The sequence below is a fragment of the Dioscorea cayenensis genome, chromosome 16, assembly GCF_009730915.1.
Source record: "Dioscorea cayenensis subsp. rotundata cultivar TDr96_F1 chromosome 16, TDr96_F1_v2_PseudoChromosome.rev07_lg8_w22 25.fasta, whole genome shotgun sequence".
Lineage (NCBI taxonomy): Eukaryota > Viridiplantae > Streptophyta > Magnoliopsida > Dioscoreales > Dioscoreaceae > Dioscorea > Dioscorea cayenensis.
Window position 1 is genome coordinate 8278019 of NC_052486.1, and position 17313 is coordinate 8295331.

Below are 17313 nucleotides of genomic sequence, written 5' to 3' on the forward strand. Positions count from 1 at the left end.
GCTAACTCCTTGGGAGTAGTGTTCCAACGGGTTGTGAAGCTCACACGACCAAGTGCCGAAGCACTTTGGCTGTGCCCATGACAAAGTCTCAATTCCCAAGATGACATGACCATCTGCACGCATACATGAGGGGGTTCAGTAAAGCTCAATAAAAACAAAATAACTCGAGTATATAAAAGATAGAACAAGGAATACAACTCGAGATGCAAAATGAAAATAAACTCAAAAGGAGAGTCCTTTCTGAGTGAACAAGTCCAAAATAAAGTGCATAAAAGTAAAAAAAATGGAAATAAAATCAAATGTCGGTATCACGCTCTAGGTCCTCTGCTGCTGCTGGTGGTGAGGAAGTACATGGTAGGTCCACCGGTGCTGGTGTAGGTGATGGGGAAGATGCTGGAAATGTCGAAGGTGCCTGAGGAGTCCTCGGTCGCAAGACAAATGATGAGGCGACATCTCGCTCTAAGATCTGCTGTAGTGCGTCAAAACGTGCCATGAACTCTGTATACTGAGCAGCCTGCGTGGCCCTGATCTCGGCAATCTCTACTCGGGCCTCAACGACCTCTGTCTGTATCACTCCTAAAGCACTCTCGAGCCTCTCAAAGCGATCATGGGCTTGAGATGGTGAAAACATACGTACGGGGGGAGCGTTCTCTGCCACTGGGAGTGTCTCAGTCTCCATCGGTGCTGGCTAAGGCTCGGGAGCAGGCTGAGATGCCGCGGCCTCATCACCCTCGTCGGCAGCTGTCTCTGGAGTCAGTAGAACTAAGGCGTAAACCCCTGTCCTAACTCTCCGTACCATCCCCATCAATCTCAGTGTTTCCATGCCCAAGGAAGCAGGTATAGTCACCTTCTCAGCCCCTCTAATCGCGTCAAGTAATCCCATACCAATGACTAATCTCGTGATATAGGTGCCTGAGAAAATCACTCCAAGTATGGCATACTGCCCCTGGTGTCGTATGTACTCTGCCAAGATATGCCCTAAGTATATCGGTGTAAGACGCCCAATCGAGTATAGATATAAAAGTTCATGTCGGCTAAGCACACCAGTACTGTCGCCTAGCCCGCTCACTGATCTACTCAGAATAGCGTGAATGTATCTGTAGCTAGGGTGAGAAAGGCAACTAGCCTTCGAAACCCCAAGCTCACACTGCCCCTACCCACATAATATCGTGTACACACACTGGTGAGTCAAACTCCCAGGATAATCTATGGGCAGCTACTCATACTCCTCTGTCTCCGTATAAGCCGCATCATATAACTCCATCAAGATCGCAAACTGAGTCATACTCAAGCTATGATGCCGTCCGAGGGCTCTGAACTAAATAGTACCAATGTTGCCGAAACTATAGTATGAGCGATCGAACTCGAACGAGGCTAACACCTCGAGTGTCAGTGTGTGGATGACCGGGTCTCAGATTGATAGTAAACGACCCCAACTTCCAACTACAAGCATACCCTCGATCTCGTCTGCTATAGCCTCAGCTAACTGAATCTCCCTGAGTGTGCTAACGTCAGGGATCCTGGTCTGGCCAAATCTGAGGCTAGACAACCGCTCGAACCTCGCCTGATGCTCAGGAATGGTAAAACTCATACTTTCGAGTTTAGGAGATGGCTCACGCGGCCGCTTATTAGCTTGCTTCTTCCACCGAGGTGCCATAATCTGCAAAATTTGAAAGGAAATCGATCAAACAAGTTAATTAACAAATACTGCAGAAATCCACATGGTCGTGCGGAATTTCCACACGCCCGTGTGGATCCCCTGGGTGTGAAAATCGCACGGCCACGCCTCAAAAATCCAAAAATACAATGTACAATTACTTCTAACTCCGTTCTAAACATGAATAATCATTCTAATTGAAGAAACGAAGCATTATTAACTAGATTCATCGAAGAAAATCATGAATTGATGAAGAAAATAAAGAATAGGTCTTACAGCCGAGTTAAGATGAGAGAATTTAGATTCAGCCGGAAAACCTCGTAAAAATCCTACCAAATCGGCGCTAAGGGGTCAGGAAATGATGTGAGAGTTCTCTCAGATGAACGGAGGATGTGAAGAAGAAGAGGAATGGCTATCCTTTAAAAAGATATCGTGCCTCTTGGTGTTCTGTCCATCCACACGGGCGTATGGAAATTACCCACGCCCGTGCGCCTCCATAAAAGAACCGCACAGGGGCAGTTGCACGCCCCTGTGCGCTCTTAGGAAAAAAACACCCACTGACTCTGAACGCTCTTACACGGGCGTGCGGAAAATACCCACACCTGTGCGCCCAATCCACAGGGGCAGCCCCACGCCCCTGTGCTTCTCTAGACATCCGAGAAAATTCCTAAGTATTCAGCACGCCCGTGCGGAAATGCCACACGGGCGTGGACATTCACAGGTCCAATTCACAAGGGCAAGTGCACGCCCCTGTGTCTTCTTGGAATGGAGAGAGCTCCTCTGCAGAGATTCGCACGGGCATGCGGAAATTATCCACGCCGGTGCGAAGTTCACAAGGTCGCCCACTGGGGCGAGTTCACGCCCCTGTGCGCTCTCGGGATAATCTGCCAAACTCTGCAGGAAATCACATGCCCGTGCGAAAATTATCCACGGGCGTGCGATATTTACATGGTCATTTACAGGGGCAGCCGCATGCCCCTGCGCCTTCTCTGGATGAGCTCGCAGTGCAAATCCACGGGCGTGCGGAAATACCACACGCCCGTGCGTTTTCTCTGGATGCCTTAGAAAAATTTGCAGGCTCTGCAGAAATTTTCTGAACATGTCTACACACTCAGAGCCTGCCCTATTATGCAAGTTGTACCAGTGAAAAACATGAAATGAAGCCCAAACGACCCAACTTCGCCAAATCCTCACGAAAACACACGATGAATCCTCAAATCCTAATATAAAATCGCAGCACAAGCATCTAAAAATCAAGACACCAACACTCAACAATTTATTCATGCAAAATACTACACTATTCGACTAAGAAAAAACAGGAAACACTTGGGTTGCCTCCCAAGAAGCGCTTGTTTAACGTCACTAAGCTTGATGTACCTTGTCTTACCTCACGGGGGCTTACAGATGAATGTTGCCTTCTTACCCATGACTTGGAAGCATGATGAGCGCAATCTCTTGAGGTAGAGGGTGTATTATCGGGCTTGGGGCCACCTAGCAATGGTTCATCCAACTTCTTCGGTTCACGTACATCTTCAACAGCCTTGGAGCGTTTCCGGTGGCGTCTCCTAGCCCTCTTCATTTTCTGAAGCACCTTCTTCAAGATCCCCGGGGTAGATGGGACTTCTTCCGTTGAACCAAACATCATTACTTCTTCATAATCCTCCTCTTGGTCGAACAAACCCTTGTACGGGTCCGGATTGAACATTTTCTGCATGTATTCATCAACAATCTCATCAGTAGTGTCTAGAAAATATAAAGTGTCATCAAAATCAAGAGAATGCCGCATGGCTTCAGCAAGGCGGTATGTGAGCTTGTCATCTCCAACTCTCAAAGTTAGCTCTCCGCCGTCCATACCAATCAATGCCTTGGAAGTCCGTAAGAACGGCCTCCCAATTATCAAGGGTACATCCGCATCCTCATCGACGTCTAGCACCACAAAGTCTACAGGAAATATATACTTGTCCACCTTGACAAGTACATCTTCGATGATACCCCTTGGATGTCTCACCGTTCGGTCCGCCAATTGCAAAGTCATCCGAGTGGGCCTAGGCTCACCCAAGCCTAACTTTCAGAAGAAGGTGTATGGCATGACGTTGATGCTGGCTCCTGAGTCCGCCAATGCCATTTCTTCACCCATATTGCCAATGCTATACAGAATGATGAAGCTTCCCGGTTTTTTCTTCTTGTTCGGCATGTTCCTTTGCAACACCGCCGAGCATGAATCATCCAGAATCACCGAAGTACTCTCCTCCAACTTCCTCTTGTTGGTCAACAAGTCTTTCAAGAACTTTGCATACTTAGGCATTTGGGCCAATGCCTCAACAAAAGGAATATTGATGTGGAGTTGCTTGAACAAACTCAGGAACTTCTTGTACTGTTCATCCCCTTGGTCATTCTTCAATCTAGAGGGATAAGGGATTCTTGGCTTGAAAGGTGAGGGTGCAACCTCCTTCTCTTTGCTTGTTCCCTCTTCGACCTCTATAACCTCGGGTGCGTGTTCTTTTGGCATCTCACTCGGGAGCTTACCTTCAACCTCACGACCACTTCTCAAAGTGATCGTCTTCACCTGCTCTCTAGGGTTGGTCTCTGTGTTGCTCGGCAAGCTTCCATGTGGCCTTTCAGAGAGAGACTTCACAATTTACCCCACCTGATTTTCAAGGTTATGTAAAGAGGCGGTGTGGTTGCGAAGTGTGGCCTCAACTGATTCAAACCTTGTATTTGCAGATTGCACAAATCTAGTCAAGGCCTTCTCCAAATCATTAATTCGGCTTTCCAAACCTAAAACTCTGTTTTCCACATGCGGGGCTTATTGTTGTGGTTGGAAACCCGGTGGCCCTATGGCCTTTGGTGGACCCTGATTGCTCCATGAGAAATTTGGATGATTCTTCCAACCCGGATTGTAGGTATTGCTATATGAGTTTTCTTGAGGTCTCATGCCATTACCTACAAAATCGACGATCTCAACCGAAGATGCATCACCAATAAAGATCGGACAATCAGAGGGAACATGTCCTCCACCACACCCGTTGCAATTTGTCATGGTCGTTACTCTATTTCGAAGTTAGAAGATCTAACTTCTTACTCAAATTTTCCACTTGAGCCACCAATGAAGTTACTACATCTATCTCATGGAGACCGGCCACCTTTTTCTTCTCCCTAGCATTCCATTGGTAGCTATTTAACCTCATTTCTTCAATTAACTGACGGGCCTCATCGGGGTCTTGCTACCTATGGTACCTCCTGCTGCCGCATCCAAGAGTTGCCTTGTACTCAGGTTCAAACCATTGTAAAAGGTCTGAACAATCATCCACTCTGGAAATTCGTGTTGCGGGCACTTTCTCAGGAGCTCCTTAAACCTTTCCCATGTCTCAAATAGAGACTCTAATTACAACTGAACAAAGGATGAGATCTCATTCCTAAGCTTCTACCATCTCATTCATGGTAATTGATGCTCTAGGTAATGAGTGTAGCCAATGCTTCGCTCTCCCCTTTAGGGAAAATGGGAAGGCTCACAACTTGATGGCATCATCCATCACCCCATTTATCTTCAGCATATCACACACCTCAAGAAAACTCTCTATATGACTGTTTGGATAATCATCGGCCAAACCATTGAACTGTGTGGATTGCTGTAACATGTGGATGAATGCCGGCTTCAGCTCAAAGTTTTGAACTGTAATTGGGGACGCACAATACTCGATTGTGTCCCCATCACTGAAGGTCTGACATAATTGGATAATGTCCGTTGTTGCTCATTCTGTTCTGCCATGTTTTCAGATTCTTCCACTTCCAAATCAGCTAGATTAGACTGTTCTTGTACGGGCTCTTTCCCTTTTCTTCTAAGTGTACGTTCAAGCTCGGGATCTCATTCGATCAATATTGAGGGGTTCCCTCGGGTCATAACCTGGAGCTGTACCCAAAAAGAAAGAAAAAGAAATCAGAACGATGATAGAAAAAGAAGATATGAAATAGAATGTATGATGAAATAGCTAAGAAACAAAATGCAAAGTATCTCTAAATGACCACTCCCTGGCAACGGCGCCAAAAACTTGACAAGGTCCCCTTGCGTATATCCCGCAAGTGCACGGTTTTGTCGAAGTAATAATCCCGGATGAGCGGGTATCGTATCCACAGGGAGTAGGGAATAAAAACACTTAATTCGCTTCTTAACTATGTGAAAGATGAATAGTGATATGTGTAACAATGATTCAATTCTCAAAAGTAAAAACAACAAGTAAGAGTGCACAAGTAAAGGAGAATGTAAGACAATCGATAAAGATGGGGTACCCGGATATTGCTCCACCTAGGACAATCATTTCAAGTGCAAGAACCCTCTATTATACTTCCTAATCAACGCAAGTGAGCCGTGGAAATCCTTAATTACATAGTCCCAAATCTAAGGTCAACTATGCCTAACTCTATACATGCCCAAGAGGAGAGATTGAATAACCTCTCAACCTCGCACTCGCATAGAATTACAATAAGTTCTAGGGATTGCAAGTGATAAATCTCTTCCTAATTATAGACCTAACCCTTTAGTCCAGGTGGAAGGTCCCTAACCACAATTAAGCCCTAGATACTAAGATCACTTCTGCGCTTCACTCTGTTGCACCAGCAACTAAGCCCCAGCGGAAGGTCATCCCTTAGACCATTCACTCTATTGTGGTCGCAAAGAACTCGACGAACGGAGGTAGAATCTAACACATTGGAGGGGAAAGGGGACGCTCCTGTACCTCTCGACTCACCCTCTCAACGCTTTCCAACCTAGCTTTGTCTAACACTCATGGTGTGTCACTCACTCACAAGGTTACCAACAAGAACTCCCAACCCTAGTGTCACTCTAGGGGAGTATTCACAAAATCAAACATTCAAGGTTGGAACTCACAATAAACATCAATTAATTGAAAGCATAATAAAGAGATTCGAAGAAATGAATACATCCTAGGGTTCACAAATACCCAAGTACCCACTAGGGGTTTAGCTCTCCATGGAGCTAAGTACAATAAAAGAAATAGAATGTAAAAGCAATGAATCCATAGAAAACCCCTCGATAGTTATGTCGATGGTCTTGTGGAAAGTCCTCTACTCGACGTCCAAAGATCCCCTTATCCAGTATAGGATACGCCTCGACGGAAGCTCCCCTACCAACCTTCTTCTAAAGAGATGACGATGTCGGAGCCATGGAACCTCTCCAAAACCCTAGCCGAAGCCCTCTCTCAGGTTGGGGAAAAGATGGACAAAAGAATACTGAAATCGGGGCTGACTCGGATTTAAATAGGGCTAGAATCGGGGATCCACACGCCCCTGTGAACGCCCCTGTGGATTTTTCACACGGGCGTGTGGAAATTCCACATGCCCGTGTAAATTCTCTGTTTTGTAGCTTTCTCGGCCGGCTGTAAACAGTGTTGCTACAGTACTTTATTACATTTTTGCTACAGTATGACTGCCCTTGTGCCCCTCCAAATTGTTGTGCTCACTCAAATACGAGGAGGTTGCCACACACTCTAGCATCTCACACCCGACCTATGTCTTCGCGTTTGAACCTTAGCAAGATTTCTTCCAAAATTGGTGCATTATGATCCACATTGGCTTCTTTCCTTCATAATCAGCCTCACAACCCTACATGCATAAAAGTAACATAAAAACACACATATTAGTGTAAAAACCCGAGAAAGGTAATGCTTAACATAGGAAAGAATGCTTCGCATTCATATCGCACAAACACTTACCACTTGGATTAATGATTGATGTGAGTTACTTGTTTTTATGCTTATTGAATCCTGTTTCACCCCTAGTATTGTCTTGTGCACTGAATTTTCTGTCAATGCCCAGGGAATAGCCAATGTGACTACTCTAACTCTCTTGTATGCTGAACACACTACTTTGAGTACTTAGGCTTAAAACACTAAGTTCTATCCTTCAATGTTTTCCTTAAGAACTTCTAAGTCTTGTTGAGCTAATCCTAGTTTTGTGGCATGTAGATTACTGGCCATGGTGCCTCAAGAAGTCCGCTACTATGTGCCCAAGGTGAATCGGCACGTCCTAGACCACAGAATATAAATAAAGTAGCTCCTGTCGGCTAAGACACATGTGCTATTACCTCGGCCATTCCCACATTTGCTAAGGACTGAGTGCAAGTATCTGTAGCTCAGCCGAGACAACCATGAAGCCTTGGAAACTCCCGATCCATACTTCCCCTTTCTACATAAAGCTCGGTATGCCTACTGCAGGGTCAAGGTGCCGGGGTAATCTGTCAGCAAGTGTCCATACTCCTCTGTATATGTGTAATCTGTCGGCAAGTGTCCATACTCCTCTGTATCTCTGTATCTCTCGTTAAACAAGCCCATCCGAACTAATAACTTAGTGACACTCATGCTGAACTAATGTCCAAATGCCCTAAACTGCATGACATCAATGCTGTCGAACCTCCTATACGACAGATCGAACTCGAAGGATGCCAATACCTTCAGTGTCAATGTGCGTAAAGCTAGCTCTCAAATCGATAATAATCTCCTCCAGCTTCCCATGGCCAACAGCTCATCTATCTCGTCAGCTAACTCATCTCCTCGTCGAACCTCTCGTAGCGGACTCAAGTCCACGAAACAAGACTGTCCAAACCTAAGTCTCGACAACCGCTCAAACCGAGTCTGGTGCTCAGGATTCGAAAATTCAATATGTGCCAACTTAGGTAAAGTCTCCCTAGGATGCTTATCCTCTTGCTTCTTCGAACGAGGTGATATATCTGCAAGAATTGAAGAAAAAATGATCAAAGAATCTCACAAAGTAATACTGCAGAAATCCACATGGTCGTATGGAAATTCCCCACACCCGTGTGGATCCGGGGTGCATGAAAATTGCACAGCTGCGCACCAAGAATTTAAGTATACAACTCCAAGATGTTCCTAAACTACTTCTAAACATGTAATTACATTTCAACCGAAGCATAACCACCAGTTCTAATCCAATGAGAATGAGAAATGGCGAATAAAAGAGGGATTAAAGGCTTACCGACGAGTTGAAGATACAAACTTCAAAATCGGCCGAAAAATCTAATAGGAATCACTATAAATCAGTGGTGCGAGGTCAGGAGAATGATAAAGGGTGTTCTCGGAGAGATTGGGAGTATAATGAAGAAGAAACGCAAGGAGATTTTATGAAAAACCCGCGTCTCTTGTAATTCTGCACAACCACACGAGCATGTGGAAATTACCCACGCCCGTGTGACTCCACAGGAGCAGACGCACGCCCCTATGTGCTTTTGGGATAACACTCAATGCTTCTAAATGCAACCACATGGGCGTGCGGAAATTACCCACGCCAGTGTGTCTGACCGTCAGGAGTAGACGCACGCCCCTCTGGCTTCTTTGTCCATCCGAGAAAAATCTCTAAGTGTTTCACACGCTCATGGGGAAATTCCACACGGGCATGGACCTTCATAGGACCAGTTGTGTATTCTCGGGATGGAAGAGAGCTATTCTATAGAGATCCATACGGGCGTGTAGAAATTACCAACGCTCGTGTGTTTGTCAGAGGGTCATCCGCAGGGGCGAGTCCACGCTACTGTGTCTTCTCGGGAAAAATCTCTAAGTCTCTGTAGGACGAAACACGCCCATGTGGAAATTACCCACGGGCATGGACCGTCACAAGGTCGTTCATAGGGGCGAGTCCACGCCCCTGTGTCCTCTCAGGATGAGCTTGCAATAGAGACCCACGGCCGTGTGGAAATTTCACACGGCCGTGCGTTTTCTCTGGATGCCTTAGAAAACTCTGTAGGCTCTGCAAAAAATTCCTCAACATATAAATACACTCAGAGCCTACCTTACAGAGAAAATATATCAGGGAAAAACACGAAAAACTCGCTCAAATGACCAACAACTTTGCCATAAACATTTAAGCACACGATAACACCAAAATGTCCACGAGAAAATCACAGCAATAGCATCTAAAAATCAAGATACCAACACTTAAAGCATTATTCATGCAAACACTAAACTAAAAACTAGGAAAACAGTAAAAACTTGAGTTGCCTTCCAAGAAGCGCTTGTTTAACGTCACATAGCTTGATGTACCTTTTCTTACCTCACGGGGGCTCATAGATGAAGGTTCCTCTCTTACCCATGACTTGGAAGCATGATGTATATAGCCTTTTGAAGGTAGAGGGAGAGTTGTTGAGATTGTTACCCATGACTTGGAAGCATGATGTACATATTCATCGATTAGCTCATCGGTAGTGTCAAGAAAATAAAGAGTATCATCAAAGTCGAGAGAATGTGGCATGGCTTCGGTGAGGCGGTATGTCAACTTGTCGTCGCCAACCCTCAGTGTAAACATCCCTCTGTCCATATCGATAAGTACCTTGAAAGTGTGCAAGAAAGGCCTCCGAAGTATCAAAGGAACATCAGCATCCTCATCGATGTCCAACACTATGAAGTCTATAGGAAATATGTACTTGTGTACCTTGACAAGAATATCTTCAATGATGCCCCTCGGATGTCTCACCATTCGGTCCCCCAATTTCAATGTCATCTGAGTAAGCCTAGGCTCTCCTAAGCCTAGCTTCTGAAAGAACGAGTATGGCATGACGTTGATACTAACCCCCTGAATCCGCCAATGCTATTTATTCACCCAAATTACCAATGTTGCACAAGATGATGAAGCTTCCGGGGTTTTTCTTCTTGTCTGGCATATTCTTTTGCAACACCGCCGAACAAGAGGCATCTAGGATCACCGATGCACTCTCTTCCAACTTTCTCTTGTTGGTCAAAAGATTTTTGAAGAACTTAGCATACCGAGGCATTTGAGACAATGCCTCCACAAAAGGAATGTTGATGTGCAATTTCTTGAATAGACCCCAGAACTTCTTGTATTGCTCATCATTTTGGTCGTTCTTCAATCTTGAAGGGTATGGGATTCTTGGCTTGTAGGATGGGGGTGCCACCTCTTTCTCTTTATTGGCTCTCTCCTCAACCCCCACGACCTCAGTTGCTTCAACATTGGTCTTCTCACTTGGAAGCCTACCCTCGACCTCACGACCATTTCTCAAAGTGATTGCCTTCACATTTTCTCTCGGGATAGTCTCGGTGTTACTCGGTAAGCTTCCTTGTGGTCTCTCCGATAGAGACTTCGCAATTTGCCCCACTTGATTTTCTAAATTGGGCAATATAGCAATATGGTTGTGAAGTGTAGATTCGACCGATTGGAACCGTGTATCCGATGATTGCACAAATCTAGTCAAGGCTTTCTCTATGTCGTTCATACGGGTTTCTAAGCACTTTCTTCTTTTCCTTTGCATTCCATTGGTAGATCTCATGGCCATTTCCTCTATCAACTGTCAGGCTTCTTCAGGGGTCTTGTTCCCCATTGTACCTCCTGCGGTGGCATTTAGAAGTTGTCTTGTACTTGGATTCAACTCATTGTAAAAAGTATGAATGATCATCCATTCGGGAAAACCATGTTGTGGACACTTCCACAAGAGGTCCTTGAATCGCTCCCATGTCTCAAACAAGGATTGAAGCTCCATCTGAACAAATGATGATATTTCATTATGAAGCTTTGCCGAATTCCACAGAGGGAAATACCTTGCAAGAAAAGCTTCGACCATTTCATTCAATGTGGTGATGGATGCTCATAGTAAAGAATGTAGCCACTACTTTGCTCTTCCTTTTAGAGAGAATAGGAAAGCCCTCAATCTTATAGCATCATCCGTAACACCGTTAATCTTCAGCATGTCACAAACTTCCAAGAAGTTTTCAATATGGTTGTTTGGATCCTCATCAACCAAACCAGAGACGCGAGTTTTCCTTAAAGTCTCTTTGCCTTTCTTCTACATTACACCTTCAATCACTCTAAAAACAACTTTAATCACTCCCCTGACCTGTCATCGTTGATTTAACAAGGCTTTAAGAGATTTTTCCGGCCGATTTCTGAAATTCTCATCTTCTTCTCGTTAGTAAACCCTTATTCTTTCTTCTATTTGCCATACGTGATTTTGAACTATTCAAAATGGTAAATGTTGTCCTATCTTATGATAAATGGTCTGTGCATGATTAGAGTGAGTTTAGGAATAGCATTTTTAGTGTATTCTTGGAATTTGGACAAGCAGCCGTGCGGCTTTCACACCCGCAGATCCACACGGGCGTTGGTAATTTCCACATGACCATGTGGATTTCTGTAGTATTGTTTTTTTATGAGCTTCTTTGATCGTTTCTTCATCAATTACTACAGGTATGGCACGTCGTACAAGGAAGCAAGAGGGTAAGCGCCCGAGGGAGACATCCCTTTAGTTAGTGCACATAGAATTCTCGAATCCCAAGCATCAGACTCGATTTGCGTGGTTATCGAGACTCAGTTTTGGGCGGTATCGCTTTGTGGATTTAAGTGTACTGAGTGGGGTCCAGCAAGGCAATGAGTTGGCCAATGAGATTGATGAGCTGTTGACCGTCGGAAGCTAGCGAAGACTATTATCGATCCGAGAGCCAGCCATCTTGCCACTAACGCTAGAGATACTGGTGTCCTTCGAGTTTGAGCAGCCGTATGGGAGATTTGACATCATTGATGTCATACAGTTCAGAGCGTTCGGACGTTAGTTTAGCATGAGTGTCATTGAGTTTTCAGTGCGTATGGGCTTGTATAACGGGACATATACAGTGACAGGAGTATGGACATTTGCGGACTGATTATCCTGGCACCTTGCCCCACAACAGGCATGCGAAGCTTTGTGTGGACAGGGGCAGTTTGAACCGGGAGTGTCCAAGGCCACATGTTTGTCCCGACCGAGCTACAGGTATTTACACTCAGTCCTTAGCAGATTTGTGCATGGCCGAGGTGACAGCACAGATGTTTTGAACTGGCAGGGATGATAAGTGTTTGAGTAGACATATTTTTATATATGTTTTACATGCATTGAGCATCATTTTTACTATGGTTTATGTCTCATATTGTGTATTTGGTGTTCTTTTATGCATATAGGTTGTGAATGCCTTGAAGAGTTAAAAGGAAGCAAAGATAGGCTATAAAGACACAATGTTGGGAGTTCTTGTTCAATTCAAGGACCAAGACAAGAGAGGAGTTCATAAACGTAGAGATGTGTGCCAATTTCCAAGAAGATTCAAGTCAATTCACTATTTGGAAGGGCACAAAGGCAGCCACATCTTCATATTCCTTCTCTTTGTGAAGATTGCAAGACCTCTCAAAGATACGTCGATGAAGAAAAATTTATAGCCTACCACATGAACGTGTGCCCGGACATGTGGCCTCAAGAGAAGAGTGTTTGGACCGCATTTTTGTGAAAAGTACTATAGCAATTTCGATGTAGCAAAATTACTGTTCCGTGTGGAAGAGTGTTTGGCCCGGACATGTGGCCTCAAGAGAAGAGTGTTTGGCCAGCGTTGAAGTTCCACGCGCCCGGGTGGAAATTCCTGCAGCCCACGCGGGCGCGTGGAAAATCCACATGGGCGCGTGGGGGCACGTGACAGACGCTGTCTAAGGCCTATAAATAGCCGTTTCGCTCTATTCTTTCTCATCTTTTGTGCAGCTCTTGAGGGGTGAGATGGCTAGGGTTTGGAGAGGAGGTCTTTGCGGCTTTGGAGGCACTTCGTCACCAACTTTGATCGATTCCTCCTCCGTCATAGCATCAAGGAAGCCACCGGTGAACCTAGCTTCGGAGTGGGTCCTTCAAGACGTCGAAGCTCTCCATCAAGGCCATCAGTTCATATATAAGGGGGTTTATTTCTATGGATTTAATGTACTTTCATTCATTGATGGTGTGTTTTGTATGTTGCTCTATGGAGAGCTACAACCCTAGAGGGTATTTGGGCATGTGAACCCTAGGATTCTCATCTTTTGTGGATTTGCTTAGTGTTTCTATTTAATCCGAGTTTGATTAAGTTTTAATCTTGATTGTTTAATACTTGCTTGCCTTATTGATCTTTTGGTTATTTGGTTTGTATGATTTGTTACCTTGGTGAGAGAGAGGTCTCCATTAGGGTTAGAACCTCAAGATTGAAGAGGGTTGAGAAGGTGAGTCATGAGATAGAGAGCATCCCCTTTCCCCTCCGATTGGTGTATTCTATCTCCGTTCCCTAAGCTCTATCCAACCATATTTGGTGTGAGGTGTGAGATTGAGAGATTTCTCCGCCGGGACCTTGTAGGGGGTTAGGATCCTTCGCCAGGAATTAGGGTTGGATCAATCTTTAGGAATCGGATACACCTCTTGGAATCCCTAGAGTGCTTTGCAGTCATATGTGTTGTGAGGTGTTGAGATTGAGCGATTTCTCCACCAGGACCTTGTAGGGGACTAGTATCGGTGATCGGGAGGCCAGATCCGATTATATTTGGATTTCTACGACTTAACTTACTCTTCATAGAAACACTTTGCTTATCCGGTACCTAATACCTGAATCCTAGGGGGAGCATTGCCCGAATACCCCACTTTTACTGATTGAGATCTCCATCCATTTCACTCTTGCATATTTGTCTCCGGTATTCATTTCTTCGCACATTAGATCACCACAACTTTCCATTTATCATTAGGCTAGAAAGCAGAGAAGAAGTTAGTACTAGTAGCCATGTTCCCTGTGGATTCGACTACCCACTCACCGGGGTATTTTATTACTTCGACACCCGTGCACTTGCGGTTCACACGCATATTCAGACTTGTCAAGGGGTTACTCTATTTATATTCCATGGTCTAGATTATGCCGATTCACCTGGGGTACGTTGTGGGGATTTTCTAAGGCACCAGGGCCAGAATGGGAGAGTGGGAGTATTATTTGCTGGACCCTACATTACTAGACTTATCCTGAGGATGGGTCTTGGGGATGCTACCGAGGGGCCGAACAGATAGTTGTTCCTACCCCTCTTGGACTTGATACGCTCAGGATGATGGGACTAGTGTGCAAATATGCACTGGGAGCTTACATTTTGGTTACATCTACCACCGAGAGCGCCGAGGTCAGAGGAGGCGCAGCGGAGGGTTCCACACAGATGGAGACCAAGGCTCCAGGGCACACGTTCACTCCTTCCCAAGCCTATGATCATATTGAGAGGCTCGAGAGCACTGTGAGTGTATTATGGTCAGAGATCATCAAGATTCGAGCGATACAGTCAGCGCAATATACCGCGATGATGGCCCGTATTGACATGTTACAGCAGTTATTCACTAGCCAACCTCCAGTTCCTCCGACCCCACCAGCCTCACCATCACCTGATCCACCAGCATCTTTCGATTATCCTGCAGAAGTAGCAACAAAGCCGACACCGGGAAACACTGACATTTGATGCATTCTTTATTTTCTTATTACTTTACTTTATTTTGAATTGTTGTTAGACTTGCACTACTCAGAAAGGATTTTCCTTCTAAGTATGTCTTTTATTTTCATTTTGTTGTCTCTAGTTGTATTCATTGCTTTTTCTTCTATATACTCGGGTTGTTTTTGTTTTATTGAGCTTCACTGACCCCCTTTGTGTCTGCGTGCAGATGGTCTTTTCAGTATGAGAATTGAGAACTAGTCATGGACACGGCCAAGGTGTTTTTACACTTGGTCGTGTGTGCTTCACAACCCGTCGGTACTTCACTCCCATGGATTTAGCTCCATCAAATGCAACACTAGGAGTCAGGGGAGTATTGTTTCGATTGCCTCTCCCACATATATTCTTGATTGTTTTACATTGTTAGTGAGCTTGAATGTGTACATTATGGACAATGTACAACTTAAGTGTGGGGGGGAGTTTCATAGTGCACATGTCTTTTATATTAGTTTTGATTGACATACATGCTCACATAGCCAATGGCGGTTCACCTTAGTTGCAATGATTGTATTCTTGAATTTAGGAGAATTTTTAACATTGAATGTTCTCATGCTCTAGTTCTTGCTTGAATTTCTTGGAAGTTTTACCCGATTGACAATTGTTGCACTACTCGTTCATTAAACTCTTTTGGAACCTCAAGTTCAATGTTAAAGGGACTAATTAGTTTTGTTTCTTGTCTTTATTTTGTCAAAAAAAAATGGAAAAGAAAAGAAAGAAAAATATAGTGTTTAGTTGTGCATTTGGGGGTGGAAAGAGCTACCACCTATGAAGTATGAAGCTACTATCATAAGTCGGATACTAGTTATGCCTTAATGAGAGAAAGAGCTATCTCATAGGATGAGTGAAAGCTACCACCCCGGTAGAAATATCTACCACCTTGAAAGTGTGAAAGCCACCTTAGCGGTCTCTTTGGAAAAGGCTACCTTAGAGGGCGTGTGAAGCTACTGCCATCTTTTTAATTTTTGTCGCTTTGTGTAGATAAATAAGTCCCTTATACTTAGAACTTGGAGGAGTATAATTTGGGTTGACTTGAGTGAGTTTACACACACTTACATGATTTCGGGTTTGTTGTCCTTTTTTTATTCAAGTTTCTAGCTAGAGCATTGATTTTTTGTTTTTAGTGTTGAAATTTCCGTCACTTGTAGAATGCTCTCCTTGCATGCTTTGGTGAACCTAGGGCTGAGCACTTTCATTATTTCCTTTTTCTATGCTTCAATGTTTTATTTTTTCTTCAGGACAAGTAAAATCTTAAGTGTGTGGGAGTTTAATAAATGCTTGTATGATAAGAATGCGAATTGTTCTTTCCTTATGATGAGCATTACTTTTATCAGGTTTTAGCGCTAATACTTGTGCATTTGTGTTACTTTCATGCACATAGGGTTGTGAAGCTAACTATTGAGAAAAGAAGGCAAAAGTAAATCGTAATCGCATTGTTTGATGGAATCTTGGAAGGAACAAACGCGAAGACACAAGTGGGACTCCAAGATACGTGAATGTGTGCCAAAGTCCATGAATTCAAGTCACTACAATGGATTGGAAGGGCACAAAGGCAGTCATATTTGCATATCCTGACTCGTGCATTGATGACAAGATCTCCGGCAATAAAGCTTTTGATTGAAGAAACGTGCGATCTACGGTATAAACGTGTGCCCGTTTATGTTGCCTCGATGAACAGTGTGGAAGTAGGAGTGTTCTGGCCAACTACTGTAGCAGTTATTGTTCACAGCCGGACAAAAGATGAGATTTCCAGAGAATCCACACGGGCGTGTGGAAATTCCCCACACCTGTGTGGAAATTCCACAGGCCCTTGGGAAACATCCACAGGGGCGTGTGGATGCCCGATTCCAACCCTATTTAAGCCGCGATTCAGCCAAATTTTGGGGATCTTTTTCACCTCTTCTCTTCCACTTTTCTCCATCTTTGGGAGGCAGTTGGCTGGGATATCGAGAGGCTTGTGGCAAGTCTTAGGAGTGGTTTGAAGAATTCGATATCGTGATTCGCTTGGAAGAAGGTTATTGGGGGAGCTTTCATCGGCATAGATCCGGCGAGGTGTGCCCTAGGCTGGACAAGGGAGCCCTTGGAGAAGACTCAATTATTCCACAAGACCATCGACACGAATACCGAGGGGATTTTACACAACCAAATATGCGTGTAAACCACAAGTGCACGGGTGTCGAAGTAATAAATCCCCGGTGAGTGGGTATCGTATCCACAGTGAATAGTGAATAGAAACACAACGATTGCTATCTAACTATAATGAGAATAAATCGAAGGTATGATGAATGAGAGTGATATAAAAAGAGATAAAAGAAATAAGAGAAAGAGGCACAATAATTGAGAGGAAAAAA

The 17313-nt window shown here is 44.4% G+C and overlaps 2 non-coding genes across 2 annotated transcripts; both read left to right on the forward strand.

Annotated features, from left to right (window-relative positions):
* The first annotated feature begins 4974 nt into the window (after nucleotides 1-4974).
* On the forward strand, nucleotides 4975-5081 carry LOC120279745. Its single transcript, XR_005542048.1, has one exon. It is a non-coding gene; the product is annotated as a small nucleolar RNA R71 (small nucleolar RNA).
* A 6022-nt stretch (nucleotides 5082-11103) lies between these two features.
* Nucleotides 11104-11210, forward strand: LOC120279720. The gene has a single exon (XR_005542025.1). It is a non-coding gene; the product is annotated as a small nucleolar RNA R71 (small nucleolar RNA).
* The last annotated feature ends 6103 nt before the right edge of the window (nucleotides 11211-17313 follow it).